The 22,501-nt window shown below is 39.2% G+C and overlaps 2 long non-coding RNA genes across 5 annotated transcripts; both read left to right on the forward strand.

The window, feature by feature from the left end:
- Positions 1-2,276: 2,276 nt before the first annotated feature.
- Positions 2,277-10,178, forward strand: LOC110873836. 2 transcript variants are annotated; one of them, XR_004865213.1, is made up of 3 exons: positions 2,277-2,391; positions 9,191-9,702; positions 10,133-10,178. It is a non-coding gene; the product is annotated as an uncharacterized LOC110873836 (long non-coding RNA). The 2 variants fall into 2 exon arrangements; XR_002555506.2 differs by lacking the exon at positions 2,277-2,391 and adding an exon at positions 7,704-7,886.
- LOC110873835 lies at positions 3,562-4,867 on the forward strand. Of its 3 annotated transcripts, none has more exons than XR_004865212.1 (3): positions 3,562-3,780; positions 4,117-4,183; positions 4,637-4,867. It is a non-coding gene; the product is annotated as an uncharacterized LOC110873835 (long non-coding RNA). The 3 variants fall into 3 exon arrangements; XR_002555505.2 differs by having other exon boundaries at positions 4,117-4,171; XR_002555503.2 differs by lacking the exon at positions 4,637-4,867 and having other exon boundaries at positions 4,117-4,273.
- Positions 10,179-22,501: the final 12,323 nt, after the last annotated feature.

Genomic DNA, 22,501 nt, shown 5'->3' on the forward strand with positions numbered 1-22,501 from the left:
TTATTAGCGTAAATGAAAAGCTTTTTTGAATTAAACGGCGTAATTTGCATATAGCCTATCTAAACCCAATTTTTAATATCAAACTTTTTACCCACTGATATAATATATTATTTTGGGATTTTTGGAGATTTTTAATTATTTTTAGGCTGAGCATAACTTAGAGTTCTAAGCTTGATTCGGTAATTGCCGGTTTTGCCCTTTTGGCTTATAAACTGAGTTTTACAAAACATTTTGACCCTAAACCTTTTTCTACTGATCTAATATGATAAATAAATTATTTTCAGCCTTCTGCAATAATAAAAATATCAGCTTTTCTTTGAAAACCCGGAAATGGCTCCAAATCGCCTTTTTAAGCGTTTTTAACGCATAGTATGTATTAAAACTGTTTTAAACTCACAAGGTTTGATGCCTACTGATATATTCAGTGGATTTTTATATTTTAACAGAAAGGAAAAGTTTTAAACTCAGGTTTTCAGTTTTGACCCTTTTAAGCCTTTGTGAAATTACCAAAATGCCCCTACGGTGCATAATATGGTTATAATTAATAAATTTAACATATATATGATACCCTACTGTTATAACTTATTAAATTTAGTATAATTACTGATTATATCAGACCTGTAACTCAGAATAACATTTAATCTCTTTTATAACCTCTAAAATGACCAAAATACCCCTACGGGGCATAAATTGGTCTTAAACTCGTTTTGGGCATAATGGAAGGTATCCTACTGATATCACAACATATTTAAGGCATATTAACTTAGGAAACTTGTTCATGACTCTTGTGGTTACCCGTTACGCACTTTTCGCGTTCGGATCGGCGTATGTAACTAGTTTGCATAAATTAGCCGAAACGGGTCAAACCTTATCATTTTTATCTCAAAATCCAGAATGTGTTTAGTTTACCCTTATTACACAAGTATACAAGCTTGTCGGGTCTAAACCACATTCTAATCCGGTTCTCGCTTAATCATGCGTTTTGAACCATATCCTCCTTTAAAACTAACCGGTCTAAGCATAGGCTTAATTAAAGACCCGTTAGAAATCTAATAGGTTATTAAAAACCTTCGTTCCAGATTTAGGAGCCCAGTAAAAGCTATCTGTACTTTCTTGATGGTATACGGCTGGGATAAATTGTGTAAATTTGCTCAGGTAAATACTTTTAACTTATTTTCCCTTATACGGGCTTGGGGTACGGTATATAAAATACCGCTTGGTCGGGCATTTGACCTTAATCGATTAGTGGTTAAGTATTATCAAGATGACCAGTTTGAAAATTTTTTTGTTTGTTTTATGCCTTTGGGAGTTTAATGACCATGTCCCGGATATCCTTGGCATCATTCATGAAATGGCCACAACCTTGACACGCGGGTGTAGGCGTACACCCGATGGTGTGTCCATATTTATTAAGGTATACCCGCTGGTTTCCCGCCACAGGGTTATACTATGTGGTGTGTCTACTAATCTTAAACCCGGCACGAACCGGGCGACTAAACGCATAACAAACATGTAATTCTTTTACAAGTTTAAATTTGATTAATTATCCCAGGCTATGAAAAGTTTTGTGCCATGTGCATTCAAATCAATTTTTAAAACATTTTCAAAATGAGTCAGTTAAATTGTATTTACCAGTGAAAACTGACGTATTTTTCAAAAAAGGCTAAGTGCAGGTACTAATCGGAATATGCTGGCTACTCCTAACATTAATAAAGAGTCTCGCAAGCTTAAGATGCCTAAAGTCTGTTGAACAATGTTTCATTTATCTTTGATCCGCCTGTGGATCCTTTACTTTCCGTTTGTAATACTTTGATATTACTTTATATCAGATTGTAATATATTTATCTTTTGCTTCCGCTGTAACACCCCGAAAACGGGTTTGGTAATCAAACCACGTTAATACTACAGGACGGGTAAAATACAGTTAGTGGTAAAATTTACCCGGTAAATTTTAGGATTTAAATAAATAAATCTAATATTTGTCAAAAGGATGAGAAATACTTTGAGAAAGCAAAGTATATAAAAGGCCCGAGATTTAACGGGACTTAAAATAAAACGGGTTTAGAACAAGATAAATAACTAGGAAATAAATAACCTAGTACAAGTCTTGTAATTAAGTGAAAGAACAAAATATTCAAATTATAAACCAAACTAAAGTGGAGGGGCTTATGTTGTTAAAACCTAAACTTATATTATTAAGTTTAATAAAAGTAACAAAATAAAACCAAATACACCATTTTAGGTGTCTGGTTCGATCAAACAGAAGGAGGAGGGCGACGCCCACTCTCAAAACCCTAGCAACTCACTAATCTCACAAATTGAAGGCTCAAACCAAGTTAAAATCGAAAATCGAGCATAGATTATTGATCCCCATTGCAAGTGGGTTGTAAGGTATGTAAAATTTGATGTTAATTCTCTGTTTGAAATTCTCATGAATTTGTGAAATCTGAAATTTGATGATGCATGTTAGCTATTTGGTTAATATAGGGATGATATAGTATCTAGGAGTAAAACCTAGACATCAACATGTGAAATCATGCCTAAATTCTGGAAATTTCATGAGTACATTGAAGGTCATCCATGGATTTTGTGAGAAAATGATGAACACTAGGATGTAGAATGCTAATCTAGTGTAAATTGATGCATAGAAACTGATTTCTGAAAATATGATGTGTAGTTCATGAACACTAGACTTAGAGGTTTGATTAATTGATGTTAACTTTGGTAAAAAATAACTAGTTATTAACTAGTTAGTAAATATGTAAAATTATGCACACTAGGTGTTTGTTAAAATGCCTAAATGAAAACTAAAATGCTGAAATAGATGATGTTTTTGACATCTCTTAGCCTACAATCACTGTGTTATAGGTTTCAAACCATTACGAAGAGTTTAATAAGGGTTATAGCCATGAAAATGGGTTGCATTTGATGGTTTGGGTCGAATTTGAAAGGAACCTAAACATGATTTCCGTAGCTTTTTATATGGATTTTGACTAATCTTAAAAAAATCATATAAAATCAACCATTTATCCGATTTGGGTGTTCTATACCTTTTCGGAAAGCTTATGAAGTAAATTTTTGTTGTTTTCAATCATAAGAAACAAATGTGGTTGTTAAAGAGGTCAAAAATCTGATTAAAACTGCTGTTCAGAAAACTTAAAAGCTGGTTGAAAAATGAAAATATAGTTGCTGTGTTGATTTTATAAAAATCATATAAAATCATAGAAAATTCGTTAGAAGGTGTACCTTATATGCTTGCGAAGGTATTGAAGTTTTCTACAATCCATTTTTGAACATGTTAATCTAGTTTGGATTTTAAATGGGTTATAATGGTCGATTACAACAGCTGAATAGAAAATCGCTGCACATTAATAATGTTATTATTAATCCGGAAAAAGACATATGATTGCGTATACTTGTTTAGTCATGAAGTATTTATTGTTAGGAACAAGTAACACTTTATATGACATGCTTAAAGTGTTCAAAATCACTTACTAACTAGTTTGTATAAATAACTTGACTAACGGGTCAAACGGTTAGTGAATGGAAAGAATTATGACAAAAAGTAAATAAATAAATAATATAGTTGTTGAATAAATAGCATACTTTGGTGAATAAGTGTGTGAATCCATAAGGTGTGATGGTCATGTTAATGGTTGACTAATCTAATCATCTTGTGGATATGATATGGTAGTTTGACTCTGACAAGCTAGGTAGGAGCTTGGAAATGAACGGGTCAAATGGATACAAGTTCAAGTATGAAGCTCGCAAGGATGCAAGGTAAGTATAACTTACACTAGTCATATATTTTAGAATGTTCTTTTGTCGTATTGACTACGAATAAGACAAATGGTAATTTAGTCACACGTTGACAATGATTGTTAGTTTTAAAAGACGCTTTCCCGCGTAAGACATAAAGAGCCGAAAGTGGTAATAAACGGTTTATAAATAAAATGAGCATACAGTGTTAAAAGGAGCGAGTCATGTAGATGAGATGATAATAAATATTATCTCGCAAAGATAAACGGTCAATTCGGCCAAACGGGTCAAAAGGTGTAGACATCACCTTTTGACAATATCGACTAATGATTCTGCTGTCGAGTTATATGTTTACAGGAGTAGATATCCAATGGATACTCGCATTGCTCTTAATTAGCAATTATAAAGCAAGGTATTAAACCGGGTTAGTAAGTTGATCCGAGCCAGGTATGTATAATAGATTAACTCATCATGTAGAACTTGAAGTTCTATGAAAGTTAGGCAAAATAAAAAAGGGGCATTCGGTTACCTTAATAGGTAAACCGAAGGATTTAAATTATTTAGACAGAATGTTTTGAAAACAAGATTTGGTTAAAAATGAGAAATTAGAATCAAACAACAGGTTTGTTTGATAAAATCACGAACGGGTCAAATTTGGTAAAAAGGGGTAATAAGCCGAAGACTTAAAAGTCTTAAATTTTGTTAATCCAGATGTTGGGTCTTGACTCCATTTGATGGAGGTTCAATTTACAATCACGTAGGAAGAAACGGTAGACCCTGTAACAAAATTTATTTTAATCAGTTTCGTTTCCCAGAACTCGTTAGACACGTTTATAACCCCCGTAAGACTAAAGCATTTCTTGTTTATGAAATGTAGGTACATTTTGGATGCTGGAAGATGATCAAGCTCATTGGAGAACCGAACACGATAAAGATACATGCTTCCGCACAGTGTCCCGTTGTAAATTTTAAACGACGAATTCAATTACGTTATGTCGAATAACTTATGATTTGTAAAAGTTTTAATAAACCCATATTTTTATAGTATGTGTAGTCTTATCTACACAACTAATTGTTGGTAATTATATGTAAAACCGTTAAATAGTAATTAGGGTGTTACAAGTTGGTAATCAGAGCTCATGGTTAAAGAGTAAGGTGTGTTCGGTTCGAGGCTTGATCGCAAATCTGGTAAGTACATGTATGTTAATAGTTTAGCATGCTAAAGTGTTGTAAACAGGCTATCATGTGATACACGTTACCCCAATTAAAAGGATTGATATGGTTGATGAAAATACACGTGTTGACGCGTAAAAAAAAGCCTTGTATTGTAATACGGGCGATTATTGAAGTTGACATTATTAACTCTTGTGAATGTTTTAATCGAAGGACACTCGCGTCTGAAGATGACGAGAGTGGAACGAATTGTAGATATGATGATGGAACGGTCTGAGATAGGATAAGAAGAGCATACTCATCAAGGACCTAAATCGCGCAACGATCGTGAGCAAGGTTAATGGCAAGGAACACCCATCGGGGCAAGCATCACCAGGTGCGCGCTTTTAAATGTAATCGCGTAAATAGTGATATGCAACAAACATGTAGAGAATGATTGTTGCATATGTAAATTAGAAACTTGGAAAAACCTGAATAGAATACCTATCCAGGATAATATTTCCAAGGAAACTAAATAGAGGCGTTACTTACATAGGGCGTGATGTGAAAACTATAAAAAGGTCGTGTGTGTCATGTGTTATTCGCTTACTCTGGCCAAGTAAGTAGTGGCATATGTTACCATGAGTTTCTTATAGCGGACACATTTACATCCGATGTAGTAAGGATGGGGTTAATGGAAAAAAAAATTAAAAAGGTGCCCAAATAAGTCAAATAAGTGAAATGTTGATAGTAAACGTAAACGCAAGTCGGACGACGGAAGTGTATTACGTTAGAATAATGAGCCCGAGTGAAGGGACAAAGATTAATGAAAAATGATTAAGATATGCAACGGGAGGGAGTGTACTTACACCCGAACCGGGGAACGCAAATATGACTCTTAACAGGCCGTTTTTGTAAAACGCCAAACCTGAGGACGAAGTCGGAATATAAAATTGAAATAAAGCCTTAATGCATACCGGAAGGGTTGCAATAATAACGACTTCGGTAAAACACCCGGTTGATGGGTAAGGAGTTAAACACATGAGTATATCGAGAAACGGGAATTCGCATGGAAAGTCAAAAGACTCGGGTTTTGAGTCATGACTAAAAGACGACAAGATGAAGTAAATAGAAATTTTGATAAACTTACGTTCGACTATTTTATAGTTGAACGGGTCGAACAAAGAATAAAGTTTGACATTCATAAGTAATGGATTTTCACGCGACAAGTCAAACGAATTTAATAAAGAACAACGCTTGCTAAAATAAGTAAGCGCGAACCGAGTAAATGAAAGTGAGAAATATTAATAAACCTAGGTAAAGGATTATGGGCGTTATAAACATTGAAATAAAAGAACCCGATTAATGGGTTGTAAAGAAGTATAATTATGAAGCGGGAAACGGTGAGCGTAAAACAAACCAATGTGTAGATAATGTAAGGAGTCATAAAGTCGGAAGATTAGTCCGAAAGTAAACGCATGAAGCCTTTGACCACGGTCAAGGTCAGCTAAAGCTCAAAAGCGAAAATAAATGATTCCAAATATAACAAGAGGTGGTTTGGAACTATATATATGTGTATATATATATATATATACACACATATATACATTTAAGTATAGACACAAATAAAAGGTGATCTACGGGATCGTCATAATCTACGAGATCAATATAACCTTTGGGGTTATAAACAATGAAAGGTCTATGAGGATAAAACAACCCACGGGTTATGATTAGAAAGAAATAAATTACAAGGACTTCGCCCTAAAAAGATGAAAGTCTAATCAAAATAGCCCATAAGGCTAAGTGATAAAACCTACGGGTTAATTAGACAAAGAGAGAGGATCAGTTGAGAATCCTCGCACAGAATAGAGACTGTAAAAGAATAAATTTTGGACTGTCAATATCCCGATATGGGTAATTGACAAAGGATAAAGAGAAAACGCTAAACTAAAACTTTGGTTTTGGTAAAAAAAAATAATAATAATAATAACGTTTTTACAAATATCAACTCTGATAGACGTATAAATAGTAAACATGAAAGATATAAGTCTTGACACTGACAGGTGCAAGACGATATATTTGAAAAGTGATATTTTCAAAAATGAAAAGTTGATGTAAAATTCGACATGGCGTGACGTGATCACGGTCAAGAAGTGTAATGTGAAGTACAGTCACATTATAACCAAGCGATAAATATTGCTAAGTTAATTAAACTAGTGGAAATAACGAGATTACGTTATTTCAAGTCGCATTATGTCGTATGAGGTACGTAGATGTATTGTAACCAAAAAGATATTACCATATTTTTCGGGTAATACTAACAATTGGTTAAGGTATGAGTAATGCTTAAAAGATTACCCAGGTCAAATGCATTGAGTTTAAAACTCGATGAACTATGTAAGAAAGGTTTCGAGGACGAAACCTCTTTAAGGGGGGTAGAATTGTAACACCCCGACAACAAGTTTGGTAATCAAACCACGTTAATACTACAGGACGGGTAAAATACAGTTAGTGGTAAAACTTACCCGGTAAATTTTAGGATTTAAATAAATAAATCTAATATTTGTCAAAAGGATGAGAAATACATTGAGAAAGCAAAGTATATAAAAGGCCCGAGATTTAACGGGACTTAAAATAAAACGGGTTTAGAACAAGATAAATAACTAGGAAATAAATAACCTAGTACAAGTCTTGTAATTAAGTGAAAGAACAAAATACTCAAATTATAAACCAAACTAAAGTGGAGGGGCTTATGTTGTTAAAACCTAAACTTATATTATTAAGTTTAATAAAAGTAACAAAATAAAACCAAATACACCATTTTAGGTGTCTGGTTCGATCAAACAGAAGGAGGAGGGCGACCCCCACTCTCAAAACCCTAGCAACTCACTAATCTCACAAATTGAAGGCTCAAACCAAGTTAAAATCGAAAATCGAGCATAGATTATTGATCCCCATTGCAAGGGGGTTGTAAGGTATGTAAAATTTGATGTTAATTCTCTGTTTGAAATTCTCATGAATTTGGGAAATCTGAAATTTGATGATGCATGTTAGCTATTTGGTTAATATAGGGATGATATAGTATCTAGGAGTAAAACCTAGACATCAACATGTGAAATCATGCCTAAATTCTGGAAATTTCATGAGTACATTGATGGTCATCCATGGATTTTGTGAGAAAATGATGAACACTAGGATGTAGAATGCTAATCTAGTGTAAATTGATGCATAGAAACTGATTTCTGAAAATATGATGTGTAGTTCATGAACACTAGACTTAGAGGTTTGATTAATTGATGTTAACTTTGGTAAAAAAATAACAAGTTTTGAACTAGTTAGTAAATATGTAAAATTATGCACACTAGGTGTTTGTTAAAATGCCTAAATGAAAACTAAAGTGCTGAAATAGATGATGTTTTTGACATCTCTTAGCCTACAATCACTGTGTTATAGGTTTCAAACCATTACCAACAGTTTAATAAGGGTTATAGCCATGAAAATGGGTTGCATTTGATGGTTTAGGTCGAATTTGAAAGGAACCTAAACATGATTTCCGTAGCTTTTTATATGGATTTTGACTAATCTTAAAAAAATCATATAAAATCAACCCTTTATCCGATTTGTGTGTTCTATACCTTTTCGGAAAGCTTATGAAGTAAATTTTTACTGTTTTCAATCATAAGAAACAAATGTGGTTGTTAAAGAGGTCAAAAATCTGATTAAAACTGCTGTTCAGAAAACTTAAAAGCTGGTTGAAAAATGAAAATATAGTTGCTGTGTTGATTTTATAAAAATCATATAAAATCATAGAAAATTCGTTAGAAGGTGTACCTTATATGCTTGCGAAGGTATTGAAGTTTTCTACGATCCATTTTTGAACATGTTAATCTAGTTCGGAATTTAAATGGGTCATAATGGTCGATTACAGCAGCTGAATAGAAAATCGCTGCACATTAATAATGTTATTATTAATCCGGAAAAAGACATATGATTGTGTATACTTGTTTAGTCATGAAGTATTTATTGTTAGGAACAAGTAACACTTTATATGACATGCTTAAAGTGTTCAAAATCACTTACTAACTAGTTTGTATAAATAACTTGACTAACGGGTCAAACGGTTAGTGAATGGAAAGAATTATGACAATAAATAAATAAATAAATAATATAGTTGTTGAATAAATAGCATACTTTGGTGAATAAGTGTGTGAATCCATAAGGTGTGATGGTCATGTTAATGGTTGACTAATCTAATCATCTTGTGGATATGATATGGTAGTATGACTCTGACAAGCTAGGTAGGAGCTTGGAAATGAACGGGTCAAATGGATACAAGTTCAAGTAAGAAGCTCGCAAGGATGCAAGGTAAGTATAACTTACACTAGTCATATATTTTAGAATGTTCTTTTGTCGTATTGACTACGAATAAGACAAATGGTAATTTAGTCACACGTTGACAATAGTCGTTAGTTTTAAAAGACGCTTTCCCACATAAGACATAAAGAGCCGAAAGTGGTAATAAACGGTTTATAAATAAAATGAGCATATGGTGTTAAAAGGAGCGAGTCATGTAGATGAGATGATAATAAATATTATCTCGCAAAGATAAACGGTCAATTCGGCCAAACGGGTCAAAAGGTGTAGACATCACCTTTTGACAATATCGACTAATGATTCTGGTGTCGAGTTATATGTTTACAGGAGTAGATATCGAATGGATACTCGCATCGCTCTTAATTAGCAATTATAAAGCAAGATATTAAACCGGGTTAGTAAGATGATCCGAGCCAGGTATGTATAATAGATTAACTCATCATGTAGAACTTGAAGTTCTATGAAAGTTAGGCAAAATAAAAAAGGGGCATTCGGTTACCTTAATAGGTAAACCGAAGGATTTAAATTATTTAGACAGAATGTTTTGAAAACAAGATTTGGTTAAAAATGAGAAATTAGAATCAAACAACAGGTTTGATTGATAAAATCACGAACGGGTCAAATTTGGTAAAAAGGGGTAATAAGCCGAAGACTTAAAAGTCTTAAATTTTGTTAATCCAGATGTTGGGTCTTGACTCCATTTGATGGAGGTTCAATTTACAATCACGTAGGAAGAAACAGTAGACCCTGTAACAAAATTTATTTTAATCAGTTTCGTTTCCCAGAACTCGTTAGACACGTTTATAACCCCCGTAAGACTAAAGCGTTTCTTGTTTATGAAATGTAGGTACATTTTGGATGCCAGAAGACGATCAAGCTCATTGGAGAACCGAACACGATAAAGATACATGCTTCCGCACAATGTCCCATCGTAAATTTTAAACGACGAATTCAATTACGTTATGTCGAATAACTTATGATTTGTAAAAGTTTTAATAAACCCATATTTTTATAGTATGTGTAGTCTTATCTACACAACTAATTGTTGGTAATTATATGTAAAACCGTTAAATAGTAATTAGGGTGTTACATTCGCTGTGCATTTTAAATTGTGTTTTTTGACTATGATGATATCAACTACGTCACGATACTCCCCACCGGGCCCACCGGTGACAAGTGGAAAATAGGGGTGTGACAAGTAGTGATGACGGCGGTGGTTCTATTTCGGGTCGGGTTTGGTTTGGAAGGGTTCAGGATGGTGGTGGTGTCGACGGCAACAAGAGCCGACGCACGGCAGCAGCCGGCGTCGGTAGAGGCGGTGGTTCAGTTCGTGTCACGTTTCGGTTAGTATTTCAAGTTCCGATCAGATTTGTTTTGATTTGGGTTTGTTTCTGGCAGTGGTGCCGATGATGACGACGACGATGGTCTTCGTCGGAGAACCTGCTACATCGAGGATTAAGTCGACGTCGCCGGAATCACCTCGCACCTTCATTTCGGATAATTCCCATTGTTTGAAGTTTTCCCTATTTTCCCATGCGCTCATCTCAAGGAATCACATATGCAACCATTGTGAGCATACTCGACCCTTTTTAAGCTTTAACGCATTTTTGGGTGCAACATGTATCAACTACAAAATCCACTTTATACAATCGAATATAATCACTCAATCCATCGAACACCTATTTGTTATGCTTAGGTTGTTTATGCTTGTTAGTTTCAACTTGTCTACTCATGCTATTTGTTATTAGGTTATTTATGCATGTTAGTTTCTACTTGTATATCCATACTATTTTTTATGCTTAGGTTATTCTAATACGCTAGATTCAACTCGAATATAAATTGCCATGTCGGATTGAGAAAACTTTTATACTTGTACTTAAATTCAAACTTGTATGCTCGCCAGTGCTTTTGTATTGATCTATGCTTTCAATACATGTTGCAGGATTTTGATGATGCAAGGAATCTAGTAGGATTGCCTAGAAACGCATTTAAACTTTAATACTTGTTGTACCGTATTTTATTTTCGAACATGTTGTATTTTGTTTCTAAACCTTGTATTAAACCGTTATAAATGAAATGGAATTTTCGTTCTTTTACACTTGTCGTTATTCAAACTTTTTATATTCTAGTTTAATCAATGTAAAAAGTAATTATTAAATACTCGACACAAATAGCGTTATGAAGTCTCTTGCAATCTAGTTTTCGTCTCACTCCGATGTTTCCGCCATCGGTTGGGGTGTGACATTTTGATCCCACAACCAAAGTCGACTTCTGTTCTAAGAAGTGGGTTTGCTTCTCATTTTACCTTTTCTCGATCGTTTTCACTTTCCTTTTTTCACCTGACGTAGATGAGTTCATCCACATTACCAAGCTAGCTTACACCCAAGTCATTCCCCTTTTGTTGAGCATTCTGTATACCCTCGATAGAATCAATCGGGCCCATTCTCTAGACTTCACCCTTACTGAAATCGCCAATGTCTATGAGCTAAGAACTCATGGAGGCAGCCGATTCACCCTCAGAATTAAGCCTGAACAGATCGAAATGGTCAATCCCTGTCTGTTCATTGGATCCGGAAGGGTATGGTCCATCTGGATCTATTTACGATCCTCATTGTAGATAATGAACTTTGTTATTCTGACTCTTCTATTCTTTTTTTATGCGGCTTTCGTTCTTAATATCCGAGCCCCTGGAATGCAAGATACAGAAAGTAAAATCACAAGGTTGGTACTCTTCTAAAAATGGAGAGGAACTTCCATCCAGGCCCCGCTCTTCAAGAAACCAACCTCTTGTCTCACGCTTAAGAATTCGTCATGTCTTCAGGTACTTATAACTTCTAGAAACCCTTCTTTTCCATTTTGTATCTTTAGGATCCTGACATTGTTTGATAGGTGTAGGAAGCTAGAATCCCACCAGCTGCCTTGATCTTGATGGACTCCCCATCCTCGCCAAAAAAGGTGCCTCGGTCAAGCAAGAGAATCCTTCCCCTCCTGCCAGTAAAGCTAGAGCCCTTCCGCTGCGTTCCAAGGCTTCTTCAAGCAAGAAATGCAAAGCTCCTGAATCCATGGACCTTGAAGCCTTTGAAAGCCTGGAACTTGTGGAAATCACCAACAAATTAGAATCTTTGGTTTGATTCAAGATCCTAAATAACATATGTATATAAAATTTGTTTTTATGCAAGCTTTCTCCAAGATTTTCACCACTTATGATGAGAAAATAGCTGAGCATGCTAAGAAGATCGCTGACATGGTGTTATTGGCTAAGCACATGATGAAGTATTCTAAGGATCTTTGTCTTCAGCTTGAGGCTTCCAGTAAAGAATGCAAGGACCTCAAGGGAAACCACCAGGAGCACCTCCTGAAGCAGCTAGAGTCGGAGGCCAAGAATTCAGCTGCCCCACGATCTTCTAATCCAAGATCTAGATGTATGAAGAGACCAAGCCTAGAGAGTTTGAAGTCAAGGCCTGGGATGTGAAGAAAAAGAAAGCAGTGGTGGTGAAGCTGGGTAGACATGTTGAGGTTCCTAAGGCCAAGGTTGATAAGACGTAGGAGGCTGAGGCGAGCAAGGCGGGTGAAGATCCTCAGACTAAAACTGCAAGAGGTGATGGCAAGAAGGAATAGGTGATAGTGGGGCGATGATGGATATTGATGACTAGGCTGGAGCCCCATTTTTGTAAAAAAGTTTGTGGTTGTCTATTCTCGAACAATTTACTTTCATGTCTTTTTTGCTTGTTCCCTGGTGTGGGGTTTTAAACAAATTGCTAAAAATGGTAGTCTGGGTGGATGGGCTCAAGTTTTGGGCGAATCCAGGCTCCCCCCAGGATCTTGAATGCTATAGACAATAAATGGCCCAGGTGTAGGGATCCTCATTTCCGGGGATGAAACCTAGGGCCATATGTAACGCTCCGCATTCTCATACTTTCCCTGTTTAGAAAGTTTTTTTTCGCATTTCTATATTTAGAAACTTGTATTCTTATTTCATTTCAATCCTTGTAATCTCGAGACTTTGATCATAATAAAAAATGTATTATTATATCAACCTTGTTAAATCATACATGCATAATACGTAATCAATCGCGAAATACATATTTTAATTTAATACCGAGACTTACATCGAGATTATATTTTTTTTGGAATCACATTCATATGTATTTCATACTTATAACATGCTTGCATACAAATTTATAGCATAAATAACCAAAAAATACAAGTGCAAGGACTACAAATGAAAATCCACCTTTATTAACTCCCAAAACACGTTCATTAACTCCCAAACCCTAATCGACACTTATAAATACAAGCCTCCACCACCACTAAACATTTTCCACACACACCAAATCTTCTCTCAAACTCCCAAATTCTCTCAAGTCTTCCAAGCAAGGAAGAAAACTCTAGTGTTCTAAGTGAGGTTTCACTCATTTTCTTCATCTTTCTTCTTCATTTGTTCTTTCAAATTACCTGGACAACCTCTAGGAAGGTTTCCACAAGTTTGCCATGGCAAAGTAAGGTGGAACCACACCACCATGCCCCCAAATAAGCTCATAGTTGTGGGTTTGTGTAGTGATGACTGTCGAGTCAATCAAAAACCTAATTAAACTACGTAGATAGCGTAAGTAGGGTAACGTATCCACGCGGAATTTGTGGTTAGTTTTAAGTAGAGAATTATTATATACTAAAGAAAAGCAACTCCCACCCAGAATCCCGATTGCAAGTTTAACACAAAAACCCGTTTACAGATTCATAACACCACATAGACATGGCCTTGGAATTAATGACTTTGATTAATTATTAGGGATAGTTTTTAAGATTCACCATACAACCTAATAACCCGTTTAATTATACCAATTACCCACCAATTTACCAACCCGCTAACAACGCAAGTATGTTGCCCATACGCTTGATAAACAATAAACAATTCAATATAATAAACGTTCCACAAAATCAACACAAGTGGTCAAGATTTGCCAGTTAATAAGAATCAGAAAAACAAAGTTTAATGTGAAAATCTAGAAATCAATCATCCAGGGAAAGTCACATAAGATAAAGGTAAAGTTCTCCAAGTTTCAGATTATAGGTTCACACCAAACTCATTTTAATCATTAATTGGACACCACATAGACATGGTGCTGAAAAATCGGTTAATTTAAGTGGTAATCAAAAACAGGTCTTTGTCATCAGACCTTTTACAGTTCAATTACCCTATTTACTAATGTGAGTCAACCTGTTCTATGTCACCCAACAAGCTACAAGGTCTTGTCATCAACCGAGCAAGTTGTAAAGCAAGAACTCAAACACACGCAAATAGTATAAATAAACCAACTCATCAAATTGTTTATACGACGTTATCAATGTCAAAAACATGACAACACCGACACCTCCACACAATCTGTTCCCCTACATCCAGTTTATACTGTTACTGATATCACCAAGAAGGTCCATGTCCTGGATGGTACTACGGTCACGTACTCCGCGTGGGTGAAGCTCTTCAACCTTCATGCTCGCGGATACGAGGTCCTAGACCACATCACCGCTGAACCGCCGTCTAAAGGCGATCCCACCTACGCTCAATGGATAAAGATTGATGCTGTCGTACTTCAGTGGATATACAACACGTTATCCGCTGACTATCTTCTTCGGGTCCTTGAAGAACCATCTACGGCTCTCCAAGCTTGGAATCGGGTCAAGAACATCTTTCATAACAACAAAGGTCTTCATTGTGCCGCCCTTCAATCTCGGTTTGTGAACCTGAAACTCAGTTTTGTGTCTTCGTTGGAAGCCAACTGCCAAACCCTTCGGGATGGCAGCCTAGTTAGACGATGTGGGCAGCCCGGTTAACGAACAAACTTTAGTTCTGCAACTTGATCAGGGTCTGCCTCGGGAGTATGACACCATCGGTTCTATCATTAATCGTGAACTTCCCTCCTCGAACGAGGTATGTGAGATGCTTCGTGGTGATATGGAACGACAGGCTGCTCGAGACGGAACTTGTCCCAATTCGGAAGCACATGCAGCCGTAGCCCACACTCCCAGCCGTGGTGGTCCCCCTCGTGATACTTAGCCCACTCACAATCAGAACTATGGCTCGAACCGTCCCACCCGTTTCAACCAAAATGGTCGTAACGGCCACGCTGGGACAACCCAACCCACAACCAGAACCCAACTAACAGCCCCATTAACTCTGGCCCAGCCCACTACCGTTCAGGCACTTCTGGGTCTGGGTCCAGCAACCATGGCCCATCTAATCGGAACCCGCCAAGGAACTCGTGGAACCAGCAATACTACCCCATGCCACCACCGTATTGGGCCAACTCGTTCTAGGCCGACCCACAACCCTCGTGCCCCTACCCAACCCAACCGGGCTGGGTCTCACCTTGGACCGCACCACAGCAGCCACCGTCTTCGGCACCAAATCAGTCCGCCCCTGAAGCCCATATGACTGATGTCAATCCCTTGGAACCTACTGAACTTGTAGAAGCTTTTAACACTATGGCTTTGGAACCCGAAACTCCTAGTTGGTTCATGGATACTGGAGCATCAGACCACCTCACCACAGACTCAGGTATGATTTCTCACCTGTGTAATCAATCTATTAAAATGTGTTGGTTGGAAATGGACATCGGTTACCAGTTGTTGGATCAGGCCACACCAGTCTAACAACCACCTCTAAACTACTCCACCTTAAAAACATACTTCACACACCTAATATCATAAAGAACTTAATTTCTGTTCGAAAATTTTCTCGTGATAATTGGGTGTCTGTCGATTTTGATCTTTTGGGTTTTTCTGTGAAGGATTTTCCGAGTGGGACTATCCTGAGTCACCATGACAGTACCAGTAATCTCTACCCGCTCACTGCTATCCAAGTACCTAATGCTTCTACTTTTGTTTCCACCAGTTCTCAAGGCTCCTGGCACAACCTGGTTTACATGCCCTAGATTTTTTGAATTCCAATAAATTTATTTCTTGTGATAAACAAAGTCGTTCAGTTTTTTATGACTCTTGTCAAATTGCTAACCATAAACGTTTGCCTTTCAATTTATCTACTTCTTGCATTGTTTGCCCATTTGATATTGTTCATTGTGATTTATGGACCTCTCCTATACTTAGCAAAACAGGGATATAAATATTATTTGGTTGTGATTGACGATTATACTCATTTTACTTGGGTATTTCCTTTGAAATTTAAGTCCGAAACCTACACCAAATTTACCCAATTTTACAAATACATATCCACCCAATTTCATCACCAAATTAAGAGTTTCCAGTGTGACATGGGTGGAGAATTTGATAACACCCAATTCAAACAATTCGCCTCTACCCATGGCTTACAATTCTGCTTCTTGTGCCCTCTATAACACCCATCTCAGGTTTAGTGATTTAAACGTAAATACGCATTTTTATATATAAAAATACGACCCCTCAAAAACTTTGATGAGTTAACACTCATACATAATTTTTGATGTTTAAAATACATCATCCCTACTAGTTAAAAACATTAAAGTGTTTACATATTTTTAAGATACAATTAAACAAAAGACATCATTCGCGGAAGCTTCAAAAGTATTGAGTTCGGTTCTTGACAAATGCTTGATCACCATCTAGAACATCACTGACATAACCTAATAACAAAACCAACATAAACGTTAGTTTTGACATCATAAAAGCATGTATAACCAAGTTCTAACATCAAACGAGTGAAAAGAAAATAAACTTTCCGAAACTTGGGTCTCTCGCACCACGCGAGAGACTTCATCACATCCTTCGCAGGCCGTGAGCGGCCCCGCGTGTCGCGCTTGACCCTCATTACCCCGTCGCGTGCCGCGGAGGAGCTTGTTTTCCACCAGGTCCACTCTCTGGAGCTGCATATCTGCCCAGCTCCGTCTTTTTTTTTACAAAAATATAGATTTTCAAATGGCCATAACTTCTTATCTATTGATCCGTTTTAGGTGATTCTTTTTCCTACACGTCCGTAATTGAAATACAGATCCGTTTATCATATTTATTTGCATCAAAAATTCAGATTATAAGCTGATAGCCTATAAATCCTCTTTTATTTATTCGACCCGTTTTGTTATATGTCATATTTTACATCATTCATTTTTTTTTGTTTCTAAACTTAATTACCAATTCCCCAGGCTTGTCGACTTTGGCTTATCACTTCTATTCCATGGTTTTACGCACGCATTATAATTATGCTTGTTTTCAATTTTGCAAGCATGTCGCTTTACGCAAATTTTACTAGTTAAATTTCTCATCTTTTGACCCAACATCAAGGGTTCCTTAAATCAAGCTTAGCGTATTCATTACATGGCTTATGCACTTTATCACTAAGACATTATGTGACCTTCAAGTCACTACATACATCACTGTTTTAAAGCATGGTTTTGACCCATTTGGTTGTTGAGTGAGGACCTTCACTTCATTGACAACCAAGCTTATTCCAACCATTGTTTTAACCCGTTCTCTATGATACACCCATCTATTTTAGCCGTCCATTTTAACCCGTTTGGCTTGTTCCAACTATACTTTAACCATTTATTTTGACCCGTTTGGTTTTTCGAGTGAACTTCGTCACTTCTATGACTTTCCAAACATACACTAATTATTCATTTTGACCCGCTTGGTAACGAGTGAGCTTAGTAACTTCTATGATACACCAAACGTTCTCTAACCGTTCTCTTTAACTCGTTTGGTTGTCGAGTGAAAATCCATCACCTCAATGACATACCAAACTTATTCTAACCAATAATTTTAACCCATTTGTTTGGTCTAGTGAACTTCGTCACTTCAGCGATACACCAAATTCACATATTATGCTAATTCAAGTCTACTAACTAAAATCCATAATCAAGGATAATGGACTATGTTTTCATAATTCGAATCAACTAGTGACTATCAAATCACCTCAACACTACCATTTTATCCATTATTTTATCCGTTTAGTTATCTAATGGAAACCACCACTTCACGACACACCAAACTTATCTTAACCAATATTTGACCCGCTTGTTTATCTAGTGAACTTCGTCACTTCAACTAAACATCCAAATTTATATACTATGCTAAATTCAAAGTCTACTAACAAAATTCATAATAAACATAACGCAACGAAGCCGTAGTTACGTACCTGAAGGGGTATGGTCCCAGATCTCGCGTCAGCATCGACCGAGAGTGACCATTACCCTTATCAAAACCCCCACCAGTTAACAACCTACTTGTGCCCATGCGAGAACGCATCGACACAAGGGGTGAGTCCAATCTATCTTGTAACGAAGGAGAACTTACATGAAACATGAGAACGGTAGAGTGATGCGACATAGCATCACATCTGGTGTATGAAAACGGAAGTATTCACAGCGATGCGGCCTCGCACCGCGTCCAGTGAACACTTCTATCAATACAAGGAAGCTGGATAACAGAAACAGTCACCACAGGCGACGATGCGGCCAGCACCGCATCTCGCGTATTTCTTGATCACTAGCAAGAGACGCGATAACATCTGATGTTACCGCAGACAGCGATGCGGCTAGCACCGCATCCTATACGCTCAACAAGTGGGACTGACACCACAGTGCAAGTGGAACCAATGGCAGTCACCTGTCAGATCTACGGAAGCGACAGACTGACGTGGCGTCGTCTCAACGGCCGACATGTCTGACACACCTGCAAAGGTGCAGCATGCCGTCAGTCTATCCATCCACCTCCTCCTTCACTCCTCGGCTATAAATACCAACCCCAAACCTGGTTTGAGGTATCTCTTCACAACTCTCTCACTACTACTACTATCTTACTTTGCTTCCCAAGCAAACTACTTATTCTCACGCCGGAGAGTGGTAACAAGGAGCACCCCCCACCCCATCCTACTTGTTACGAGTCACGGTTTGTTTCCTTGTGCAGGAGATCAACCCACCGGTGATCCAGCCAGCGATCCTCGAGAGGAAGGGATTAACCCTTCTTGACGAGACCAGTGAGTTAACCCTGCCCGGTTAACCATTGTTTCATCATTGGCGCCCACCGCTACTCTTAGCACTTTTTCGATCATCCTTAGTCCTCTCTCAAAATCATGACTGATCACCAAAACAATACTACAGGGGATAATCCACTCCCCACTAACACAGGAAATGTGGGGAGTACCCCACCGGAACCGAATCCGGGCCATATCGGCACATCAACGCAAAGGGGTCCATCCCTAACGTTCGGGCACGACTTATCACAGTACGCATCTGTGATCCCCCCGAACATGGACCCCCACATCTGGTATGACCAACAGGCCACCCTGCTAGCCGCAACATACAACCGCGCTTGTGCGGAAGCGCACATACAAGCTGGGCCAACCCCAGCACCGCACACCCCTGCCGATCGTATTTTACAATACGAAGGCAGGGCACGTTCACGTCCAGCTTCGAGAAGCAGACGTGAGGACCGCGGATCATCTTACTGTTCGATCCACACAATCAACGAGGACGATTCCGCATACGAGTCCCACACCAGGGGACCCGTGCATACCCGCCTAGGTCCTTATGTTGAGGACAGACGACGGTATGCATCCCGACATGGCTCTGGAATTCAGAGCCGGTTGGGCCCACAACCATACACCGAAGGGTATGGTCGTACCGACCCGGACGACCGTACATATTGTGGGGATTCACATGACACCTGCAGCAGACCAGGAGGACGCAACTATGTTCCTCCCACTCACCCCCGCAGTACATACCTCAGGGCTGCAAAACGCCCTGAGAACCAGCCCTATAGGCCGAAAGCTGCGACCGAAAACTCTAAATTCGCCCCGCGAATAGCCCACGCCCATGTCACCACAACAAAATTCCCATTCAACGTTGGGAAATATAGTTGTTCATCCGACCCGGATGACCACATGAACATTTTTATAGGCGCAGGGTGCAACGGCCAGTGGGACGAACCCACTTGGTGCAATTTTTTCCCCCAGACCCTTACGGGTCTGGCCAGGGCTTGGTTCGATTCTTTACCGGTGGCATCACTGGACTCATTCGAGGACTTTCATGTCAAGTTTCTCGCTCATTTCAGCCAACAACGACGTCACACGCGTGACTCGTTGGACGTCATGAATATCTGGCGCAGAGACAACGAATCCCTAGAAGCATTCGTTGTCCGATACAATAAGGAGTGTCTGGAAATAGGCGACATGGCAGATCAAATGGCACGGAACCATTTTATCAGGGCCGTGAAAGATAGACAGATGGTCATGACCATCTCCGGCAAAGAAGGTCTGCCTAAAAAATGGGAAGATGTCATGACCGCAGTCAAGACATATGCCCAGACACAGCAGTCCCTCGAACCGCATGTGACAAAGGCAGAACCCCAGGCCGAAACTTCCAACCACAGGTCCAAGCGTAACAATAAACGCAACCGGGACGTAGGGAAAAGCGATATTTCCAAACCATACGTCCCGCGGACCAACCCGTTTGACCCGAGGAAACGCAACCCTCAACGGGACAACCGGGCACCAAAGAAAGATTCTCGGGACCGTAACTGGACCGAGATCAACATGTCGCCAAGCGAGGTCCTTCTTGCGGACCCGCAATTCTTGCGACCGGCCCAACCGATGAAGACCAAGAAAAATCAGGACCTCACACTCTACTGTGAGTATCACAAGGACTCGGGCCACACCACCAACAACTGCATCAGTCTTCGGCTGGAGATTGAGCGGGCCTTAAAAGGGGGGAAACTGCAACACCTTTTGCCAGGTGGGCAAAAACCCACCAAGCGCATCACCCCTCATGGCGAAGGTACCTCCTCTGGAAAGAGAACCATGTACGTGGCTTCCACCCACATGATCAACGGAGGCAAAGGTAGGCCGCGCAAAGCGGCGAGAAGGCCGGACAATGACTGGAAAGACGAGCAAGTCGTCTTTCCAAAAGTCCGAGGCGGACCGCGCGACAGGCGCGCCGTCGTTATTACAGGACAACTGGCACACTACTGCACCGAACGTCTATTCATCGACCCGGGCAGTACTTCTGACATAATCTACGAACAATGCTTCAACCAGTTCGACCAGGAGGACAAAGATCGGTTGCAAGCAGTAGATTACCCATTGACCGGGTTCGCAGGGGAAACTATCTTTCCCCTGGGCCAGATCACTTTTCCTGTGCGTCTTACCAGCGGCAGACACACAAGAATAGAAGAGGTGAACTTCATGGTTTTACCTCACACCTCCAGATATGACGTACTCCTTGGGAGAGAATCCCAAGGCGATTTCAATATGATTACATCCGTCCCCCACTCTGCTGTCGGTTTTCCAACCGAATCGGGGGTCGCGATAATCTACGCACGAAAAGACGTCATGATGACGGACGAAATACGTCCGACCAAGGTCGCAAGGCCCACTCCCAACGACCAACCAGAAAAATGGGTTCTCAACCCGAGATACCCAGAACAAAAGGTTACATTGTGTCACGCTTTGTCCCCGACCACAAGAGCGCACCTGAAGCAGCTTCTCTTCGGGAACCAAGACATTTTCGCATGGACACCCGCAGACATGACAGGGGTCCCGCGTGATATTGCGCAACACCACTTGAATACCTCACCAGGTATCAAGCCGGTGATCCAAGGCCAACGCCACCTTGGGTCCGCTAAAAATCAGGCGATGCAAGAGCAAGTCGAAGAACTGCTCTCCGCAGGTATCCTGCGGGTAGTCAAATACCAGACTTGGTTATCCAACCCAGTTATGGTAGAAAAACCATCCGGGGGCTGGCGCATGTGCGTCGATTACAAAGACCTTAACAAAGCCTTCCCCAAGGATTGTTACGCACTTCCAGAAATCGACGAAAAGGTCGATAATCTCGCGCCATTCAGATGGAAGTGTTTCCTCGATTGCTACAAAGGGTACCATCAGGTCCAAATGGCGATCGAGGATGAAGACAAAACGGCATTCCGCACTCCCACCGGGAATTACTGTTATACAAAAATGCCGTTTGGGTTGCGCAACGCGGGCGCAACCTATCAAAAGCTGATGAACGACACTTTCCGCGGCCAAATAAGCAAAAGTGTCGAACTCTACATGGACGACCTAGTCGTCATGAGCATGGAGGAAGATACCATGCTCACAGACATTGAAAGAACATTCCAGACTCTGCGAAGCGTTAACATAAAGCTCAATCCAGGGAAATGCTCGTTTGGAATGGAAGAAGGCAAATTCCTTGGGTTCATCGTGACAAAAGATGGAGTCAAGGTAAACCCGGAG

This window comes from Helianthus annuus, chromosome 8, assembly GCF_002127325.2.
Source record: "Helianthus annuus cultivar XRQ/B chromosome 8, HanXRQr2.0-SUNRISE, whole genome shotgun sequence".
Classification (NCBI taxonomy): Eukaryota; Viridiplantae; Streptophyta; class Magnoliopsida; order Asterales; family Asteraceae; genus Helianthus; species Helianthus annuus.